Source organism: Rhinolophus ferrumequinum, chromosome 3 (genome assembly GCF_004115265.2).
Source record: "Rhinolophus ferrumequinum isolate MPI-CBG mRhiFer1 chromosome 3, mRhiFer1_v1.p, whole genome shotgun sequence".
Taxonomy (NCBI): Eukaryota; Metazoa; Chordata; class Mammalia; order Chiroptera; family Rhinolophidae; genus Rhinolophus; species Rhinolophus ferrumequinum.
In genome coordinates this window covers 71,703,087-71,727,563 of record NC_046286.1, presented here as the reverse complement: position 1 = coordinate 71,727,563, position 24,477 = coordinate 71,703,087, and positions in this window count along the sequence as shown.

Genomic DNA, 24,477 nt, shown 5'->3' with positions numbered 1-24,477 from the left:
TTGACATTCATTATTGTTCAGCTTCAGTTTCAGGTGTACAGCACAGTGATCAGGCATCTACACCATCCCTGAAGTGGTCTCGCTAATAAGACAAGTGTCCATCGGATAGCCTACAAAGTCTTTACAACATCATTGATTATATTCCCCAAAATGACTTTTGTATCCCTGTGGCCATCTTGTGGTTACTGATTATGCTTTCTAATCCCCTCTCCTTCTCCCTCATCCTCACCCACCCCCAATTAACAACCCTCAGTTTTTCCTCTATATCTCTGAGACTGTTTCTGATTAGTTCATTCATTCATTCTGTTCTTTAGATTCCACATATAATTGAGATCATATGGTATTTGTCTTTCTCTGTCTGATTTATTTCACTTAGTGTAATATTCTCTAGGTCCATCCATATTGTTACAAATTGTTAGATTTCATTCTTCTTTATGGCTGCATAATACTCCATTGTATAAATGTACCACAGTTTCTTAATCCAGTCATCTACCGATGGGCATTAACTTTTTGGGTCTCTGTGATGGGTGTACTTACTGATCCCTTCACACCCTTTGCTTAAACTTTACTACCTTTGCACCTTTGCTTACATTATTCTCTCTTCCTGGAATGTCATTCCACACCACTTCACCTATCATATTTGTATACAACTTTTAAAGTAGAGTTCATCCCTTCTATTTCCCATAAATCATCTCAGTTTAGTCTACTCTGATTAATTACTGTTCTCTTTGAGTTACTAAGTCCTGGTTGATCACTTGGCCCATACATGTAATCTTGCCCTGATGACAGATTTTTAGCTTTAATTGTCTGATATCTGTCAAATGGATTTCAGGTTTCCCAAAGGCACTGTTCCTTTCCTATACTTCCTTTTGGTATTTCAGAGTTTTCTTTTACCTTTTCTTCCCATTCTTATTACTTAGACACTGGTTACCCTAAAATGAGCTCTGGGGGGTGATGTTAAAATGAAGGAAGGGATTCCAGAGGCCAGAGACTAGAAGAGATGAAAAACACAGAGGCTGGAGAAATGGACAAAGCTAGAAACTTCATGAATGCACCAATAGTTAGTAGAAGGGGAGTTGGGGTATGGTGTCATGAAAAGTGGATCATGGAGAAGACAATAAGTAGGTTGGAAACAAATCATGGGAGAAATTGGGAAGAATGGCAGCAGTAGATTTCTAAACATTGTCTAGCCCTGAAGATTTGTTCCACAGTCTACAGTCCAGCAGCATTGGCATTGCCTGGGAGCTTCTTAGATGTGCAGATGTTCATGCCCCACTCTGGACCTACTGAGTTAGACTCTTCCTATTAACCACATCCCTAGTTTATTCCTTTGGGAAGCACTGGTCTAGAACATCCATTTGTCTTTGCACACAGGTTTCATGGTATAGCTGGATTCTGATTCATGAGTGGATCTCTCTGAGTTCAATATTCAGGGGTGACATTTAGAATATCCAGTAATAAAAGTGGGTTGATTAAATACTGGGTTGCAATTTAGTTTTATTTCCCCATTGGTTCCTTAGTGTTTCAAATGCTAGCTTAGCTCTTGTATAGACTTTCAAAAAGGTGGGGTGGAGGAGATTTGAGCTCTATGAATGCTAGAATAATATTTTTTCAGATAGCAAACTGAGATTTAGTAAGAGTTGGGTGGAGAATAATTGAAATAATCTAATTATGGATGAACCAGAGTTTTCAAGTGTCTGTTCATGTCATTAGGATCTGTAAGGTTTTTGACCTCAGCCATATTCTTGCCAGTTTTAAGTGCTTCAAGACAGGAAAACAGTTGGCCATCTGGTTTTACTAAACACTTTCTCACGTACAAGGACAAGATGTATTACTTGGAGCAGCTGGGAAGTGCACTGTTGGAAGAATTTAGGACATTTCTCTATACAAACTATTTCTCAAGGATGAAGAGCTTGGCCTGTATCAAAAATTAAAGGAATTTCTGTTGGGAGTACTTCTGATTCTTTCTTCATATGCTTCAGTTTTCTGTAGATCATTTATAAATAAGCATTATTTAAGAAGGTATCTCACTGTTGGAGCTACACATAGTCACTCACATACCCTTCCCTTAATGGAATAGAAAACTTGGCTATCTAAATTTTTGTTAAGTGAATTCTGCTATATTTTTCTTGTTATTTTTTTATTATTGAATTAGAGAGGACTCTTGGCTACTTAAAACTGTTACTTAACAAGAAAAAATGAAATCACATATTAAAAAAACTAATGATAAATTTCTGATGAAACATTAACTGTATTGTTCTGTAGAAGAAGGGAACATAAAATAATAGAAAATAACAAAATTTAGGGCATTCTACTAAACATATTTATTTTATCATAGATGTAACAAACTCAGGAACAGTAAAAACTTTCCACATTACTAATTTTACACACAAATAAGTGTCCTTTTCCCCCCATGATTTGATCTAACTAGTCTCCAACAGGCATTATTTTTTCCAATGATCCCTGTATAATTTGTCATTGGATGCTTTGATCACTGTTAATAGCAGCACAAAAATATAAGGTCAAACTACCAATTTATATCTAGGATGGATTTAAACAAATGTCAGCTGGCGTATATATTTTTCCAGCCACAGGAAAGATTATTCAGCAAATATTTGGTGGATTGTGTTTCTTGATTTTTATATTTGATCTAATTGTTTGTTTAACTAATAATTTGCTCTTGAGACAGCATCATGCAGGCGGTTGTCAAAATATTGACCATTGTAGGATATTAGCCAGTTTCTAAATTTTAAATATAATGTAACAGGAGAACGAGGATATTTAAACTGAGATCAAGAAAACTGGTGAAAAATGGTGACATGACGTCCTTAAATTCACTATGATTGGAGTAGACAGAGTTATAGAGAATTTGTGACTTCAGGGACTCCTTATACTTATAATTCTTTTCAGAAAACTTATTTTAAACCAGGGATAATGAAATAGAGAGGGAACAAAAAGTGAAACATTTACAAAACCAAACATCTTGTTGTTGTATATAACACTTGTGTAGAGTGGGATTACAGGCATTCTTTAGCCTGTATATCTCCCGACCCCCACTGCTGGCACCCAGAGTGGCCACCCCAACTCTTCTGCAGGCTCCTTGTCACATCTCAGACAGTTCTCAAGGAGCCATGTGAGATAGGGATGCACATTCTTTGTGGAAACGGGGCCGTTCTTGCTTCACCCATGGATCCCTTGCCTCAAGATCATGAGGCAGTGTGTGGAAGGCGGGAGTGTGGTCAACAGGGTTGTAAGATGTGTTGTTCAGTGTTTATGCTGTAAACTTCTGAATAGTAAATTTAGCATGACCAGTAACTTAATTGTAGTTCACATTTGCTGCATCATCTGGATAAGACTTCATTTGTGGTCATCATCATCATTCTCGGAGAAGAAAATTTGCAACTTTTTAGAGAATCATTGGAAGCCAATATTCACAGGCAGCATGAGGGGTAATTCAGCTTCATGAGTAATGATGTAACCAGCATTAAGTAAATGATACTACAGAACTGCACAGGCAAGAAGATACTGGTTGCTTCCATTAAAATGGCATTTAACTAACTAGGGCATTGTGATAATAACAGTTTCAGAGTGAGAGATATAAAATCAGCACATATGACAATAAAGAACACAAAGAGATGGTTTCTAGACCTGAACAGGAGGAGATGGCATTTGGACGTTATGAACAATCTTCACAAGAACTGATTGGACAATAAAATAAGTACCTCTTTTCTACCCATTATTCGAAATCTTCCTCAATAAGTTATTAATCTTCACAAGGGCCCATGAATTTTGTAATGCATTTCAAAATTAGATTGATTACATAGTTAGAGGCTCTGAAAAAACATGTTGCCCAGAGCTTCACACTCCCTAGAGCAGCCCCCCCATTGCATAAATACTTTCAATTGTAGTTTCAGATTTTGTTCCTGAAGTTTTGATTATTATAACTGCTGAAGTTTTGTTCATTATAACACCAAAGAGGGTAATGAAGAGAACAAAAATGGGAAAGGTAGACTTTGCTGAACTTCTTCTACAGCATGTTTTAATCAAAGTTATGCTTTGGAATTAAAATTTGGAACTTGAAATGAAGACGTCAGTAGGGTGGAACCTTAGCTCTGCTATTTTTGTGTGACCCTTGGCAAGTCTCTTACTGAAGCAAGTCTCAGTTAATTCATCTCTAAAATGGAAAGACCACATCACCTCCCTTCATAAGGTTAGCTATAAAGATGGAATAGAATGATTTTGTAAGTCATTAGCATAGTGTTTGGCACATCATAAGAGTTCAATTCTGGCCAGATATTATCATATATTATTATTTAGTAGAGAGGACCAGTGCGAAAGATTGAATGCTTAAGACAGTGTTATAATTAACCAATAATATATTTTTATTACTTCTTACCAGAAAGCTAGATATTTAATTTTAATTTGTGCCTGAAAAGCAATGTATAAATTGATACTAATCTTCAATAAGTCCACAGTTAATATTTAATCTTTTATACAGACTCTTTCCTGCGGTTGACTCATTGGTATAATTTCCTAAGGTATCAACTGATGTTCTTCAGCTGCAGGTAGTTGCTCAGAGGTTGTCAGTGGGAAATAGAAAGAGTGTATTTTGCTATTGTAAAAGATTTCAGGCTTATTTGAATGAAATCAACATTAATTGAATTCCACTCTCCCTTTAATTAAATTCAGGTTGCTTGTAATGGATTTTTTTTGTTTTTTTGGAGGGGCTGGAGAGCTGAACAACATTTGCAATTCCTTCTTATTTATTTATTTATTTATTTATTTATTTATTTATTTATTTGGAATTCTTCTATGTAATTAGTCTTGGAGAAAGGCATAGCCTGTCTTGAAAAGCAGAGGCTGACAATGATTTGCTATTTGCTTTCCAGGGTTCTTTTCATCTAGGATATGAGTACATGACTTATGTTTCACTACTCAAACACATCCTCCTCCACCTTTAAATAAGTTATTGATTCAGAAGAGCAAGCACTGGAGAAAATCCACTTTGGTGATGATGGCTGGTGGTAGAAGCAGTGGCTGTAAAACCAAGTTTCTAGGGCCAGCAATGGCTTTTAATGTCTGGTGTCAGAAGCAGTGACAAAGCAACCCATACCATTTGGCATTTGGTGGTGGTGGCAGCAGTGACGTCTCTGACTTGGTTTTGTGAAATGTCTTGACCATGGTTCCTTGCCCTCATTTCCACCTGTTTTCCAACTCAGAGAACTGTGAGCAACCTTTTTACTTTTCAATAAATTTCCTTTTTGCTAAAATCAGGGTCAGTTTCTATTGTTTGGAATTATGAGCCCTAATCAATGAATGCCCCATGGCCCTCTCTCTACTGTATTTCTATACAATAGAAATACAATATGGAACTTCCCCTGATTTTCTTTCCCTTTAAGGCCTCCCTTGATGCCCTTCTCATCCTGATCTCTCCTTGTTCTCTGCTCTCCTGATCTCTACTCCTCGTGGTGGATGGGAACAGACAGTGTGGTAAACTTTGTTGTCAGACATCTTTTATTGAGAACTAGCCTTGCTGTCACCTGGGAGTGACACTTACTCTCATGTAGGTCATTGAAGGATGCATAAAGCAGAAGCTACTATTTCTGAATAGACAAAGCTCATCCACAAGTTTGTAATGTTGTTTCATTTATATTCGATAGCAATTTCATTACTTACTATGGGGGGATTTTGCCAAGCAAATGGTGTGTATCTATTCTTAGGTCATTTCCGTTCTTGAACTATTGCATGGTGCAGCTTCAATTGTTTAGAGATGTGCAATCCCAGAATGGGTTAATTTTATTGATGAAAGAGGAATGCCCCCCCCCCAGTCTTTGGTTTAAAGGAATAATGAATATAATATACAGTATGAGGAACCAGAATTAAAAATTGTTATTCTTAAAGAGAATGTTGTGATTAAAGTCACAGTGAACTTCATCAGTGTTGGAGGTAAATTTCTCTACATATCCGTAGACAGAGGTGGTAATCCACTTGTAAAAATACAAATGAAAAATGCTGGGTGTTAACTGATCATATGCTTTCCATGTGTTAATAGTATAGTACAGCTATATGTGGGCAGGGACTAAACCTTACTGGGTATTGAATCCCCAAGGCCTAGCCTAATACATAGCACTTAATAGGTACTTGGTAAATGTTTGCTGAATGAATAATTATTGAATTATGCAAAAGCTAGTTTTTTGTCTGGTTGGAGTAATGGAAGTCTAGAGTCTTTAGTGTAAGATGATTTACACCCAAAATATTACATCTGCTTCTGGGTACCATGCTTTTATTGTTGCATTGACAAAATGCTATGCAGGAGGAAAAACTGAAAACTCTATTGAAGAAAAATTGAAAACTGTGTCCTGTGGGGAATGTTATAGTAAAACAAAGAAGAAAAAGGAGACAGTTTAAGTAGGAATTATTTAAAAATCCTTATGTAAACACGAGGATGGCCTTGTTATAATATGCTGGTCAGGAGAAAAATAGGGAAGCTACAAAGTAATAAATTGTAGTTTAACATAAGACTTTTCTAACCAATATGTCTGTCCACTGATGGAATAGCTCTTCCTTGCCTCCCTTGATGATGAAACATTTCCTCTCACTGGAGATAACATGACTGTTGGTCAGGGATATTGGGTAAAGGAGTCTTGACATGGAAGGATTTCTTAAAAAGAGTTCTCATTTTCAACCTTTGGTCATGGGCTACAGTTTTTTGCTTTTAATCTACTGTACTGTTCAGGAAATATTTATTGAACTTGGCATTTGTTAACTTTTAAGGCATTAATATCTTTTTAGTTTGCTTTTGTACATTTGAATGTACCAAAGTGAGAAAAGATGAGGAGACTGGGGCATAAGGAATTGGAAGGCACTTTCCAAGTCATTCAGGAGATTCAGAAATTTCTAGTTAACCTCTAATTGCTAAATTTCTGTGCAGTCCTCTTATTGATTTCTCTCCCACAGTGAATAAAGAATTTAGAGATAATGATGAAGCAGAATTTTCTCTGGGTTTCCTTTAATTCCTAGTAATTACAATAGATTTGTATTTCTGGGAAACTGTTTGTTCATTTACTCATATACCTTACTTTATGGAGTAGAAATATTTTAAGCCATATCTCCCAAAACATGGAGACACAAAAAGTTACTCTTATAATAAAATATTTTAAATTCATAGATATAAGGATTGTTGCTATCAGAGGTGTGTTATTCAAGAACATGTTTTACTTTGATGTGACATAATAGTGCAAATATTACCTCTGGTATAGAATGATTTCCTAAGGGACACACATGGACTCAGAAAGAGAGACTGCCAATCATGATGGTAGTATGTTAGAATACGCGAGGAGAGAGGAAATAGTGAGAAAATCTTTTGAAAGGAGATAGCAAATATCGGGTTCAAGGATTTTCAGGTTCATTGCAATCTCTAAGGACCTTCATATTAAGTCAAAGAGTAAAGGTTTTGTACTACAATTAGACCACGTACAATTCTGGAAAAATTCTGTGACAAAATTGCTGCAAAAATACATAGAAAAAATAAACAAAAACACTTCAGTTGATGTTTGTCATAACTTTTCTCCTCTTACTTGTCCCTAGTAGATTTGAGAACAAAGCCAGTGTTCTGGTTAAACAAAGAGATTGTTCTAGGCATGACAACATGAAATAAAATATTTTCTGTCTAATTCTTCCCATATGTTGGACGAACTAAGTTTATTGTTCACAGCACACTGATGGAGAAAAAGAGTTAATGAAGTAAAAACAAGTAATGAATCCAGGAAGTTCATTATAATCCTGAATCTCCCACTGCCTTACGTAGCTATTAAATGTTATTGCATTGCCATTTCTCTACGGTGAGACCTACAAGATATGTTCATAGAAAAGCTATACCCAGTTGTTGTTTTTTTTCCGCTAGGTTGCCATTTTCTAAACATTTTCCCTTTATCATCAGTTAAAAAATTTGTTACTTGCTACATAACAAGAATATACATAACATTTAGGCAAATTCTAAAGTATGATTATATAATGCACACCAAGAAACCTGTCATTGAATTTAAAAAGTTTACCAATGTTTTACATCTATCCTGGGTTCTTGCTTTCTCTCTTATCCTTTTGACTCCTCCCTCTACCTTGAGAATCAACACAGAGATTTACCATTCTCTTGCCTGAAATTAAAACAAAACAAAATACATGTGTATGCACGCCTAAACAATATAGTATTATTTTTGCTTGTTTTCAGCTATAAGATTTGTCATACTGTATATAGCCTTCTGATTCTTGCTTTTTTTACTTAACTACATAAAAGGCATCCATTTTATTGTAAGTTGTAGTTTACTCATCTATAGTGTTTCATTAATCCATATGTGAACACACTACAATTTATTTATCTTTTGCTTTAAATTGCCATTGGGATTTTCTAATTATATTTTATTATCACAAACATTGTTACTATGAGCCTTTTGGAGCACACATGCAAGATTTTCTCCAATGTATGTAAGAATTTCTCTAGGAGTGGAAATTTTAAGTTATGGGATATGCACATGTTCTGCTTTACAAAGTAATGCGAAACTGTTTTCCAAAGTCTGTTGTTCTATTTTACCCTTTTCCTCATATTGTATGTATTACATTTCACCCTTATCCTTTCCAACACTTGATATTGTCAGACTTCCTGATTTTTGCCATTCAAGTTGTCATAAATAAATATTTTATTATAAATGTGAACATTCATAGACTTTTTAAACAAAAAATAGTAATAAAATGGCAATCAAGGAAAAACTGATTTTCATTCATTCAACAACTATTTATTGAATGGCTACTGGGTGCCTATCACTATGAAAAATGTGAGTACATAAAGAAAAATGTAAAAAAATCCTCACTCACAGAGATTACAATATACATAAAACTGATTACAGTATACGTAAAAAACAAATAATAGAACAAGATAGTATTAGGATCATTTTTTAGTGTTCCGTTTTTCAGTGTACCTTTATTTTTTTTGTCTCTATAACTTAGACCTTCCCAAGAAAGAAACATAACTGTTTTCTACCTTCACAATGACCTTTGAGTGTCTGTTCTATTTTATTCTTGCCATTTATTCCATCAGCTTATACTTGCTTGGACTGCTGCCACAGTTTCCATGGAAGGATGGCCCAGATCTGAATGTGAGCAGAATGGAGAGTTAAATTAGTGAGGATTTTTTACATGACTAAAAAGACAGTAGGAAAGTAGGTGAAAGCAAGGTGCAGGACTTTAAATGGCAGAATAACAGAATTTGGACTCTATCTTGCAGACAACAGGGAGCAGCTAAATTAAAAACTTAGTTCCCGATTTACTCAGAGGGATTATATTTAGAAGGGAGCTGCTCACGCTGAATGTACAAAGGAAAAAACAACGTACGTTTAAATCCAAGGAATGTATTTTTCATGGAGAAAATAAGAGTAAAGTAGCATGTGGTACCACAAAAACAGTATCTAAGACAATCTCTAAACTAGTATTTTCAATAAACACAGTAAATTAACCAGACCACATTATCCTGGGGGAGAAAGAATAAAATCAACATTCTTTACTTCTCACCTGGCATAAATTATTCTGGATAAATTTAATGCCTACCATAAAGCAGTATTCTGTTTCTAAATAGTTTATTGCTCTATTTTTAAACTTTTGTATTATTTTAATGTCAAACATGATTAGCGACTTTCCTAATTTGTATATAACACAAATTCCTACTAAACGCTGTAGCTAGATATTCACTGATTTGGACTCTTGGTTTACATAGTCAAATATTTTTTTGGAAAGACTACGAAGATTAGTACGAAAACTCAGAGTCCAAATGAAGTGTGGAATGAATGAGAATCAGGCAGTGGACTGAATGACATTCAAAATACCTATTTCTCTCAGTACTTTATAGCATAGTTTTTATGAGACTGTTTTTTCATGAGAATCTTTTCTAGTGAGCTGGATGGCTTAGAGAGGAAAAAGTGTTATTAATACAGATAAAAGAATTGTAACTTCTGGCCACATTTATGATATATTTTTTTTTTTTTGGTCTGATGAATTTGAAACAATTTCCAAGGGTGTTTTAGTGATAATATGTTTATCCTGCCATCAAATGAGTAACTCTAAATTTGTGATTTCCAAACAAAACTGTTAGAAAGAGCCTTTTGTAACTTGCAAGATGCACATTATTGATTCTTCTGTAAGTAGGGACGATTCATGACATACTTATACCTAGGAAGAAAGGAATAAAAGAGGCAAATGTTTCTTTTAGAATAAAATGATGCTTTTAAATTTTTTTGGTTCTACTCTATCTTTATAGATGAAATTAACCTGCAGTATTCTGAAATAATTCCCATACATAGGTATATCTTTCAAGTTTAACTGGAATGCCAATTATTTGCACATTTAGAGTTGGTAGAACTTTAAAATTCTCTGATAAATCTCTCTCAAAATAACAGTATTTTAGACTAGTTTTTCTGATGTTCTTCTGAGGTCCCTCTACAGCATACTGAGGTCCATAAGTAAATCCACTGTGGTTCAAAATTAACAGTAGTGGTAAGGATACAAAAAACTTCGTGTCAGAAACCAGTCTGGAAACTCTTTTATACTATAAATGGAGTATGGCGTTGTATTTTGAGTCATTATGTAAAGTTTAAAAACTTAATTTTAAAAAGATATTTACCTTTCAAAAGTAAACAATAAAACCTAAACATGCACACAATACGCAATCTTTTTTTTTTTTTTTCCGGAGAGTTCAGCTTTTTATTAAACATGTTGCAAAAGAGGTTTAGTCAAAAAGCCTAAAGCCCTTGTCATCATCAAACTGCTCAAATTCTTCTTTCTTTGCTTCCACTTTCTTCTCCTCAGCTGGGGCAGCAGTGGTGGAGTGGGCAGGACCTCCCCCGGTGCAGCGTCAGATGCTAGGGCAGGTCCACCAGCCCCCACATTGCAGATGCGGCTCCCGATGTTGACATTGGCCAGAGCCTTGGCAAGCAAGCCTGGCCAAAAAGGTTCAACATTTACACTGGCTGCTTTAATGAGGGCATTACTCTTATCCTCTGTGACTATCACCTCATCCTCGTTCAGAATGAGGGCCGAGTAGATGCAGGCGAGTGTTGGGCGAGCACTGCTCTGCGCGATGCTAGTTGCGGGATGAAGTGAGGGCCTCACCCGACCGAGGCCTTAGCTTCCTGGGAAGGACCGAGAACCTTGGCGGCAGCTGAGGAAAGCACACAATCTTAAAATTATAATTTAGTTTGCTTCAATCAAGCCTGGGATATATTAGTGAGTGAAGGGAGTTGTTTTATGCCTTTATTAGAAAAGTTTATTTTTGTATTTTATTCATTACCTTTTATCTCTATCCCCTTCTCCCATCCCCACATATTGATATGTTATCTTTTCTATTGAGTAACAATATGTATGTTTGAAATATTTTATACAACTTTCACTATTTTTTTTGTTTTTGTGTGTGTGTGCATTTTCTTCTTTATTAGTTTCAGGTATACAAAGCGAGGTAAAAATTAGACATTTTACACCCCTCACAGAGTGATAACCCTCCCAATCTACTACCCCTCTGACATCCTGTATAGCTGGTACAATACCATTGATTCTCTTCCCTATGCCGACTTTGCATCCCGTGTCTATATAGTATATATTTTACTATATATATATGTATATATATTTAATATACATATTTAATTACAGTTGACATTCAATATTATTCTACTTCAGCTTCAGGTATATAGCATATTGGTCAGGCATCAACACAGTCTATGAAGTGATCCCCCTGATAAGTCCAGTGCCCATCTGGCATCTTATATAATCTACGTTATTGATTATATTCCCCATACTTAGACAACTTTCAATTATTGATTATATTCCCCATATTTAGACAACTTTCACTATTAAAGCAGATTTCTAAAACTAAACTAACCTAAAATTTGTATCTTACATATTTTTTATCAATTATATTATTTTTGATTCTCTAAAAATGCTAGCAATTATTTTTATTTGGTGTCCGGCCATGTTCTGTCTTTTTTTTTTTTAAAGAAAAAGATGGAAAGTACTAATTAGGATAACGAATTAAAAAAATAAATCCTACATATTCCACTGCCAACAGTTGGCCAGTTAACATTATTAGCTTACTTCATTTTAACTTTAAAAAAGAGTTATTTAAAAATAGAGTTGAGGTCTTGTTTTACAAGTAGTTTTGTGATTTTTTCTTCATATCCATTATAACATAAGCATTTTTTTGCTTTAAACATAATTTTATTGGCTATATAATATTCCATTTAGAGAAATATTATTTAATCATTCTTTAATCTTAGACTTTAAGTTGTTTTCAACTTTTGTTATTATAAATAATATTGTATTGAACGTTTTATACATAACTATTGGTCTTACATTTTACTTATTCCTTATGATAAATTATTAGTCATGAAAATACATTGCCAAGTTATTTTCAGAATGCCTCTACCAATTGTCGTTCTTACTAGCAGTATATGTGAGTACACATATTATTAAATTCTTGTAAATACTGAGTGTAATCCTTTTTTTTCTTATTTGGTGGGTTAAAATAAAGTAACATTACATTTTTACTTATTTTGCGTTTTTCTTTATTAATGCAGTTGAACTTTACTTTTGAAATTCTCACTGTTTGCAATTCTTTATGAATTGTCCACCCATACCTTTGTTCATTTGAAGGTTTAGTATTTGTCTTATGTATAACTATGAGCTTTTTGCTGTATTTGCAAAGTATTTTAAAAATTTTCAGATTTTTTTCAATTTTTGCATTTTTATTTCCTGTTTAATGTTCAGTTTTAAATTTTGGGTTATTCAAAATTTGGAAACTTCAAAAATTATTTTTGTTACTTTTATTTTAGAAAATTCTTTCTCTTCCAGCTTATATGTGGATACTTATTTACTAAATATAACTGTAATCCATGTGTAATTTGTACTTAATGAATAGCTGCATTGTATATTTTCCTACACTCAAGTATTTCCTATCTCCTCTTTGCTTATGTTTCATGATGTCTCCTCTGTTCTACCTAAGATTTGTTTTGGGTTCTATTGTTGCTTCCAGCCCACCCCTCTCTTTTCTTCCTATACTATTTAATTACATTTTTGTGGTATATATCAACTACATTGCATATATCTGTTGGAACTTGCCCTGGAATCTTGGATTTTGAGAAACTTTCCCTGATAGTTTGTCCTCAGTTTGGGATGGTTTGGCCCCAGGACAATTTTTCACTGCATCTTCCTCAGCATATGGGTGCACCTTCATTGTGTTTCATCCAAGGGTGATGGAATAATAATACTGTGGACAAACCTTAAGAACTAGAGAGGATTCTTGACTATTAAAATAAGGAAAGACATCAACAAAATGGCTACTAGTCATTATACCACAAAAAGAAGAGTAGGCAAAAATTACCTGTTGCCTCTGAGCCCTCTGTGAGGAAGTAATGGGGTGGGGGAAGAACTCTTAGAACCACACATGGCCTATGACCCAACTTAGGAAGGGAAAGGACAATGGGGAAACCTTCAGAGAGTTCTGTGAGTGTGAAACTGTTATGAAAATTTGAGAGAACTAATATAGTTGTCTCCACTAATAAAGAAGGCTTCAGATAAGCTGGGGTACTCTAACATTTTAATATAGTGTAAACTCTATCAGAGTTGTTTAGTAAGTTATATAATTATTGTAGTCAATTAGAGTGAGATGAAGAGAAAGATAATTTTAATTCCAGGTAGAGTAGCATTTTGGGTAGTAGTCTGGAACATGACTTGCATAAATGATTATTGTGGTATACTCTTTCATACATTATGCTTGTGACAAGGAGGTAAGGAAAAAGAGGGCTCAATATGTTACTGTCCCTACATGCACAGGCAAGGAGGAATGGAAGTTTAAATTAGCATGAAAAATGTCTAACGGCAGAAACTCCTTTGGAGGGTGTAATACTGATTACTGTTGATTGTCTAATGTTGGGGCTTTAACTTGAGGATCAGGACGGTGATATTCCCAAAGGAGGGCTAAGGGAACCCCATGTTGTCATTGAGTAATTCTTGCATATACCTAGGCTGCTGCTTACCCAGAGGTCATCATCCAAAATACAAAGCCTCCTTTATTTCTTTTTTATCATACTCTGTTTTTGTCCTAAAACAGGAAAGAGGCAGTGGAAGGATTATACATACACACCCCAGCGACCCAACCCTCACAAAACCCAGCCTGCAAGATACTGAGTGAATAAACAGCTGAGATTTTTGAGAATTCATTTGCTTGATTTTCTAGTATTTCTAATTATTTAGAAAAAAATTTACTTTTATCTTGACAATCCGCTTAGTACTCTCTATTTCTCATAAGGCAGGACATTAAAGAGAGACAGTGACAGCTCCCTGATGCCACAGAGTCAGCACCCTCATGTTCTTCGCCAATAAGAGACTTATACGCATATTTTAAAATTTTACCTTTTATAGCCATCAGTTCCCTCACTACTTTAAGCCAAAGGCTCTAGATGACTAGCCATGATTTTCCTTATGCACTTCATTAATTATGTCATTAGTATATGGTTGCTTCAAATAATGGCCATAGTAAAGCTCCTCAACAATCATATTATCACACTACCAAAGGGGTGGTCTGCACTACCGCAGAATGCTGGAAGTCAGGTCTAAGTCACCATTTTTATTAACTAGAACAGGACATCTTGGGCAAGAGATTTTTTAAATTCTGAGACTTACATTATATTTAATCATGGACAGTCTGAAGATATTCCATCCATCTTCCAACAACTCTCCCAGAAACAGAGGCCATTGTGCAAAGCATTACTATGGTGTGTGCCAAATGATGGTGGCTTTCACTAAGTTGGCACAATGCTAGGATTAGGAGTGCCCAATTTTGATGTAAAAATACTAATTCTCCTAATGTTTCCATTGAACTTGATTTGAAAGAGCCAAAGCCACTGTATCAATAGCAACATACTTTTCTTCTGGCAGGCTCAGTGGGTTTCAGTTGATCAAATACTTATTATCAATTAGCCAGATACTGTGCTTGGTGATAGAGACACAGAAAGCAACACATAAAATGTGGGCAATTCAGTTCAGTGGTTCTCAAATTTTAGTGTGCCTAGAATCATTTTGGGGCTTGTTAAAAATATATTTCTTGTCCTTCTCCTCAGAGATATTAATTCAAAAGGACTGAGCTGTGTCTAGGTGTCTGTATTTTTATCAGGTAGTCCAGGTAATTCCAGTGCAAATAGTTCTCAGGCATCACTTGATAATTGCTCAACGCAAGACAGAGACTTTGGATCAGATTGACCTGGTACTGGCTCCCTGTGTGATTCCATGTAAGTTCTTAGTTCTTGAAGTCACTGAATCTTTGTTTCCTTATTAGTAAAATCATTACCTCATACAATTATTGGGAAGATTAGATGAGAAGATGTGTGGAAATTACTTATCAAAGGGTCTCATCTGGGGTACAAACTCACTGAGTGTTTTTGTTAGTCTGAACAAGCAAATCTGGACCAACTTTACTACTTTTGTGCAGTCCAATTGGGAAATGTTCAAAGCAGGAGTCTGGGGATAATTGAGGAGTCTAGAAGAAATTGACTTATGATGAAAGGCAGGAATAATTCAGCATTTACTACTGTATAAAGTTAAAAGCTTTAGAGTGGTTATGGGAAGAGACATAGCTGAAGGGCACACAGAAGGCATTGCTGACCAAAATGCAAAATCAGATGATTAGATTACTTGATGCAACTAGAAAAAGGAAAGGGAAATTGCAATAGTTTTGCTAATAAATGGTGGGGGTGGGGATTACTGACTATCCTGACATGTTGGAGGGAACACTAATTAAAAAAAATTACTAAAATACCATTTTAACAAGAGAAAAATAGATGTTCCCTTGTCCTTTGTTGATTAAATTAAAAAAATAAAGGAAAAAAAAGAAAAAGGAAGAAAACCTCCCAGGAACTTTGTCTCTAAAGAACAAGGAAAACAAACAATTAAGAACTTTGTAAAGAATAGAGACCATCAGATTAGAGAATTCAGATACTGAAATTATTATTATTTTTCAAAAGCCATGGATTTGGACTGAAAATGATAAACTATATCTGTATTTCATAACATTTTAGTGGCCTTCTTACTTTATAATATAATTAAGCCAACAGTTATTTCATTATACTAGTTTATTTTTAAGATTTATATAAAAAGATAGCTAATATACAGTACTATATTAGTTTCGGGGTACACTGTAGTTATTCAAAATTTATACCTAAAGATGTGATCACTACGATAAGTCCAGCAACCACCTGACACCATACTATGCTATGACAATATTATTGACCATATTCCCTATGTTGTATATTACATCCCCACGACTTATTTCTTTTATACATGGAAATTAGGACCTCTATGCCCTTTTACCTTTTCCTCCCATTTTTCAATTACAGTTGACATTCAATATTATTTTATATTAATTTCAGGTATACAGCATAGTGGTTAGACATTTATATAATTTAAGAAGTGATTCCCCCTGACTAGTCTAGTATCCATATGACACAATACACAGTTATTACCATATCATTGACTATTCCATATGCTTTACTTTATATCTCCATGACTATTTTGTAACTACCAGTTTGCACTTCTTAATCTCTTTACCTTTTTCACTCTGCTCCCCAACATATCTAGGACCCATCTGGCACTATACATAGTTATTACAATATTATTGACTATAATCTTTATGCTATACCCTACATCCCCATTTAACTACTTTGTAACAACCAATTTGCACTTCTTAATCCCTTCCCCTTTTTTTCACTCACACCCTAACCTCCATCCCATCTGGCAACCATCAAAATGTTCTCTGTGTCTCTGAGTTTGTTTCTGTTTGTTTGTTTGTTTGTTTGTTTTGTTCTTTACATTCTTCATATAGCTGAAATCACATTACTTCTCTCTTTCTCTGTCTGGCACTCTACTCAGCACAATACCCTCCAGGTCCATCTATGCTGCTACAGATGGCAAGAATCCATTCCCTTCCATGGCCGAACAATTTTCCATTGTACTCATATACATGTACAACCTCCTCTTTATTCATTGACAGACCCAGGCTGCCTCCACATCTTGACCATTGTAAACAATGCTGCAATGAAAATATGAATACACACGTACCCTTGAAGTAGTATTTTGGGTTTTTTTGAATAAGTACCCAGAAGTGGGATTACTGGGTCCTCCTTTGTTTCTTATTATAGCCTTTGTTTTAAAGTCTATTTTGTCTGGTATAAGTATTACTACCCCAGCTTTTTTTGTTTTTCTCAATTCCATTTTCATGAAATATCTTTTGCAATTCCTTTACTTTCTCTGTGTGTGTGTTTTTCAAACTCAAGTGAGTCTCTTATAGGCAGCATATGTAAGGATTTTGTTTTCTTATCCATTCAGCTCTCCTATGTCTTTTGATTGGAACATTTAATTCAATTACATTGAAAGTAATTTTTGATAGATATGTAGCTATGGCCATCTTATTATTCATAAAGAAGTCACTCTAAAATTCCTTGTAATACTGTTTTGTTGGTGATGAACTCCTTTAGCTTTTCCTTGTCTGGGAAGCTCTTTATCTGTCCTTTGATTTTAAATGACAGCCTTGCTGGGTAGAGTAGTCTTGGTTATAGGTCCTTGCTTTTCATCATATTGAATATTTTGTGCCAATCCCTTCTAGCCTGCAAAGTTTCTATTGAGAAATTCTGGCAATCTTATGGGAGCTCCCTTATAAGTTACTAGTTGCTTTTCTCTTGCTGTTTTTAGGATTCTCTTTGTCTTTAGCCTTTGCCACTTTAATTATAATGTATCTTGGTATGGACCTGTTTGGGTTCATCTCGTTTGGAACTCTGTGTGCTAATGGACTTATATGTCTATTTCCTTTGTCAGGTTAAGAAAGATTTCAGTCATTATTTCTTCCAATAAGTTCTCAACCCCTTGATTTCTGTCTTCTCCGTCTGGTACCCCTATGGTACAAATTTTGGTATGCTTGATGTTGTTCCAGAGGTCTCTTAACCTATCTTCAAATTTTTGGATTCTTTTTCTCTTTTGCTCTTCCAATTGGGTGTTTTTTGCTACTTTGACTTCCAAATCACTGATTCAATCCTGTACTTCATCTAGTCTGCTAGTGATACTTTCTAGTGCATTCTTCATTTTAGTTATTTTATTCTTCAGTTCTTACTGTTTATTTTTATGGTTTCTATTGGCTTTTTTATACTTGTTATCTTTTTGTTGAAGTTCTAAGTTCCTTGTAACCATTGTTTTGAACTCTGTCTCTGGTAGGTTGCTTACATCCATTTTGTTTAGCTCTTTTTCTGGAATTTTCTCCTGTTCTTTCATTTGGGACACAATTACTTGTTTCCTTCTTTTGGCTGCCTCTCTGTGTTTGTTTCTATGTATTAGGTAGGGCACTATGTCTCCCAGTCTTGGCCCGGCAGCCTTATGTCATAGGTGTCCTGTGGGGCCCTGGCACAGTCTCCCTGGTCACCTGCTCTGGGTGCTCTATGAGTGTCCCTTGTGTGGGTTGTGTGTGCACTCCTGTTATAGTTGGGCCTTGATTGCTATTGGCACATCAGTGGGTGTGGTTGATGCTTAGGCTGATTGGCTGTGGGGTTTGGTCATGTCCACAGTTTATAGGCTGCAGTCTGGAGGGCTTACTCTACTGAGTGGTTTTCACCCCAGTGGGCTCTGGTGCCTGTTGAGACTGCCCTTTGGGCGTGTTGCTTGTGGGGATAATTAGACAGTGCACTGCTGTGGTCTGAAGGTAACCTCTAAGGATGTTGGTTCTGGGGCCTCTTGGGAGGGGCTGTGGTGCAGGCCTAGGTCACTCATTGCCTATGACTGGCCAGCGACTACCTGGTAGGAGCTACAAAGTGATCCATATTTGTTTGCTGCCTATGCTAAATCTGGAGGCATGTGGGAGAGGCCACACTGCAAATTGAGGATGTCTGTCACCAGTACCAGGCCTGGGTTATCTCTGCAAAAAGCTGGGACCCCCTGAGGACTGCTGCCACCTGCTGGCTCCCTTCAGGTTCAGCCAATGATAAGCTTCATGTGGTATGCAAGTTGGGTGAAGCAGGGTCTCAGGGAGTCACTAGAGTGAGAAGAATTGTGGTCACCAAATTAATATTGATTAACTTAGTGCTGAGCCTGGAGCTACTCAGCAGTCTCAGAACACACTGAGGCCAGTTTCTGCCTGACTGGAGCCCTTGGACCCTGATAGCTTTCCAAGAAAGAAGGCAATACAGGTGAGCCTGGCTGCTTACCAAGAAAGTGCATCTGGCATTCGGTAGGGCGGGGTCCCAGGGACTCAGCAGGGAGGAGCAGAGGCGCTCACCAGACCAATTCAGATTCAGATTTGGCCTGTGAGTGTGGGCTCAACACAGGAAAGATGGCACCTGCCTGCTGGCTGCATGGGCGGAAGATGTCACACAGGGAAATTGCAACTGTCTTCCAGCCTTTGCCTCAAAGCCACACCCCTCAGTCTGCTCCTCATATGCCTCTGACATCCTCTGAGTCACAGTCCCTCCTCTGGAGCTCAGGGTGAGTGCCTGCAAGTGATTGGCTTTGTAAGAGTGTTGTTTAAGGGGATGTCTAGCTTTCCTGCAGCTTTCTGTTCCACCTGGATGGTTGGAATCTCCACTGGTTTTCAAAGTCAGATGTGGGGGCTCCTCTTCCCGCCATCAGTACTCTGGGCTGGAGAGCCTGGTATGGGGCTGGGATCCCTCACTCCTCTGAAGGGAGCCTCCACAGCTGAGATATCCCTTCTGATTCTCAACCAGAACACAGAGGTTTGGGCCAGGCAATTTCACCTCTCTGCCCTTCCTTGATGTGACTTCTTTCTATCTTTAGTTATAAAACTTCTGTTCAGCTAGACTTCAGATGGTTATCCAGGTTGATTGTTCTATAATTTAGTTGTAATTTTAATGTGTTCATGGAAGGAAGCAGGCACAGATTTATCTTGTCCATCATCTTGGATCTCTTTCATTATACTAGTTTTAATGGCATATTATATACAACATTTCTATAAAGTGCTTGAATAAGGACTTTCTGAGCAATGGAAAGTCACTATTTTTGTAAACCTTATGTAAGTGGGGTGTATGAGGCAATAGAGTTAACTGAAAAAATAATTTATTTTTATATATTTTTAAATTTAAAACTTTAACCTTGAAGCAGAGGACCAGAAATTATTTTAGTTGAAACAGGAAAACTCATATGAACCTAATCAGCCTGAAAAGCTTTATGATATGTGCCAGGAGATAGTAAACCAATCTAAGGCTGCCAAAAGCCAATCACAAAGTCTCCTCATTCTACTCCCCAAATCCTACTATAACAGAAAATTAACAGTGTGAAATACAACACTAAGTCAAGACTTTCTTAAGACTTCTTCCTTTCACTCTATGAAGTCTATTCTCTTTTCAAACCCATTCCTGCCTACCAGAACTAATGACAATAGTTGACATTTTACTAGACTCAACTTGGAATAACCATCATTTGATTAATTCTGTATGTGGTTTTCATCCTTTTGACAATTTGAATAAGGGTTAATTTTCAGTCTTACTTATTCATGGCCATATTGTAATCACCTATGTCATACATGTATATAGTCACATCACAAAACATGTACACAGATTGTTTCAGCAAGCAGCTTCACCCAGGAGAAGCAGAATATAAAATCCTTTAATGTTGTAGTAAACAAGATTTCTAGAGAAAGCATCTTTTTGTTGGGAGTTTTGGTTCATTTTGGGTGGTTGTGTCATAACTTCCTGAATCCTAAGTTGTTTTCCACTTCACTGTTATTAGCTTACTTCTTGCCAGCCTCTTCCCAGCGGAGATGGACCCTATCCTCATACCTTTATTGCCTGTCTGTTTCAAGGAAGGGGGGAAGGACTAAGAGAAGGGACAGGAGTACATCTTAGCTGTGAGAATGGAAAAGGTATACTAGTTAAATACAGAGTAAAACAAAAGTCAAATAATGATTTGTAATTAAATATGTTAATTTGTAATTTAATATGTTAATTAAATATGTGCCTGAAACATTGTAATGCTTTGTAAATATATTAAAATAAATAAATTGTTCATTAATAAGAACAACATAGATCCTTTATACTCAAATTAAGCTAATTTCCCAGTGATAACATGAAGCAGGTAGGGGTTCGGGTGGAGGGTTCTTGCAGAGGCAATCTTACCTATGAGTGAGTCGGATAGTTAACGCAGTGTGGTACATTCCTAAAATTCTGCTCTCCCAGAAATTCACCCACATTCCATGGCCATTTTGACTAAAACTTTAACAATGAAAGAATTGACTTTTAGAGTATCCTGGTAAATGGATTGTATCTATTTTAGGGGGCCACTTAATGTGAATATGTTACGTGGAAAGTATGACATTGTATGCTAGCACCCATTACTCTTTAATATTGATTTTTTTATAGGATTAAGTGTTTTTTAAAAATTTTACTTGTTTTCATTTTATTATTTTCTATAATGCATATGTTCTATTTCTGTAATAATAGGTTATTTTAAAAGACTTTTTAAAAATTATTAAAACTAACACACAAAGTGGAGAGAATGGAAAAGCACAATTGTTTAATTCTCAATTTTGCTGAAATCTGGCTCAATCTAAAAAAATATCTATGAAGAATAGCTGAATTGTTCTCACTCTCGCTTTCATCTCAGGAACAATTGTGGAAGCTGCTGGAAGGGGCTGCTTTAAATATTTTCTGTGACTGTCATGCAGTTGTAATCAATCTGGCCACTTCCACCTAGGAAAGGATTAAGAGTTCTAAAGGACATGATTCTGAGGAAATGGGAGTAATTACTCAAAAAGGAACAAGAGTCATAAAACAGATGTAGGTGAGGGTGAAATGTAAAATTCACTCACATCAAAATTTTGGATAATGTTACCAAAACCATTTCTCTATGTTGTTAATTATATGCAGTTTTTCCTTCTTAAAAAAATATTTGGAATCTCTTCTTTTAATTTCTCTATCTTCCCTCCTTTCCTCCCTCCCTTCGTTTCTTGCTTCTTTCCTTCCCTCCTTTCTTTTCTGTTTCCTTTCACATTTATTTAGGGTAGAACCTTACAATTAAAAATCTTGTTAAGAGGTAAAATTGAAAGCCTGTTGGCATGATTTAGCATTTGTCAATCTCATAGATCAAAATAATTTTAAGAACTTTGGCAGACCTCACTGGGGAGAACGTAAGATGGGGTAATTGCCAGATCACCTCTGGAGAAAAGGTTTAGCGTAAACATGACCTGAGATAATGAGCATGTTTCATCTAGATCACAGCAGGCCTGACTACAGTCTGGTTACATGGCAAATCCACTTGTCTGGGACGTAGGGAATAACCCGTTAAATGAGGTCAGGGCAGTTGTGAAGAGAAGAAAGCTTGCAAAGGAAAATACCTTGTTTTGAGCATAGTGGAATAGGTGTTGTGAATCAAAGTAATGTAAGGGGAACCCTGGAAATGTATTTATGAACAACACTTAATACTTATTAAGCACTTGCTATGTTTCAGGTACTGTTTGTTCCAAGAATTTATATGTCCTAACTCATTTATTCCTTACAGCAATCCTATGAGATAATTATTAATTTTATCCCTATCTTATTGATGAGAAACTGATTGATATTAACAATGCAGTGACCTTCCTTGTGCATGTCTCCTGGTGGTCTGTGTGCGAGTTTCTCCAGGGTGTATACTTAGAAGTGGAATTGCTGGGTCACAAGGAATGCACATCTTCACCTCCCTAGATAAAACCAATTGTTCTGCAGAGTGATTGCACCATTTTACCCTCCTAGCATTATGTGAAATCTTCCATTACTCCTGTGTTATCAGGCTTTTAAACTCTTATCAATTCAAGGGCTGTGAAATTGTATCTTATTCACTTTGTATATCTCTGTTTACTAATGCTTTATCATATTTTTGTGTTTATTGGCCACTCTGTTTTCCTTTTCTAGGAATCTATTCTTTTTATTCTTTGCTCGTTTTTTATTGAGTAGATAGGATGATACGCTTTGGCTTCTAATTTTTTGCTGGTTATATGTGATGCAAATATTCTTTCCTTTCTTCCTCCTGTTTTCCTCACTTCCTCCCTCTCACTCTTTCTTTAATAGTGTCTTTAATGTACATTAGTTTTAAATTTTAATATAGTCAATTTATCAGTCTTTTCCTTTAATGGTTTATTCTCCCTATTGTGAAGATTGGAAGATATTTTCCTGTGTATAATAATCTCATCTCCATCATACCCAAATTCTTATATGTGCATGACTTGTTTCTGTGCTTTCTTTCTGATCTATTTTTCTTCCTCTTTTTTTCCTTAAACCCCTGTGCCAACACCATATTATTATCTCAATTGCTTTTTATAGTTAGCCAAGCTATCAGTAGATTGATTCTCCATACCTTATTATATTTCTTCAGTATTGTATTTTATTTATCTTGAATCTTACTATTTTTCTTCAATATTATATTTAATATTCTTGGGTCTTTGTTCATTCTTATACATTTGATAATCAGTTTTGTTAACTTCAGTGAACTGACCTGTGAGTTTGAATGTAACCGCCTGACTTAATGCATTGAGTTTGGGGTGCAGATTTTCATTTATTTAGGTCATCTTCAATGTTTTACAATAATATTTTATCATTTCTTCATGACATCTTTTACTAGATTTATCTCTGCTATCTTATTATTGCTACTATAAACGTAAACTTAAAAAATGTCCTTTTCTTAGTGGTTTGTTGTTAGTGCATGGGAATGCAATTGATTCCCATAGCAAGATAATTTATGATGCTATTTTAAATGTAAAATTGACCATGCATCTGACAACATTGGTAAAGTCTCTGATTAATTGTAGTTATTTGGCTATCAGTTCTCTTGGGAAAATAGAATATTTTAAAAAAGGAATATATATGTATATAATATGTTTTTAATTTTCAAACATCATTATTCAGAAACTACAAAAATAACGTAAGGCACAGTGGAAATATTCTTGGAGTGGGAGTCAAAATACTTGAGAGCAGACTCTTAATAACCATCTTTCTATTTATGGAATGTAGGCATATAATATAACTTCTCTGGATTCCGCTATCCTTACTAGTTAAAATAAGTAGGTGGGACCAGGTGAAATTCACTGAATAGTTTTTCACTAGGGTTTCTAAAATAACTTATTTTCTTATTGTATGTGTTCTCTTCAAGAAGGTCAATCTCCTTGAACACAAAAACTATGTAGGAAGTAGGTGGCAAAGAGAAAAGAGTCTATTCTTATAATCAAAGTTAAAATATTTTTTGGAACAACTGGCATAAGCCTGTAATGCCTTCACTAAGCATACAAGTTTTTCCATTGACTGACTTCTGCCTCTCTTTCCAATGTGATGTTTTCTTATGCAGAACTAACATACCTATAACTTTCTCAAATAAACCTCACTCTTTCATGTCCTGAAGACTATACAAACTATTCTCTTTACTCTCTTT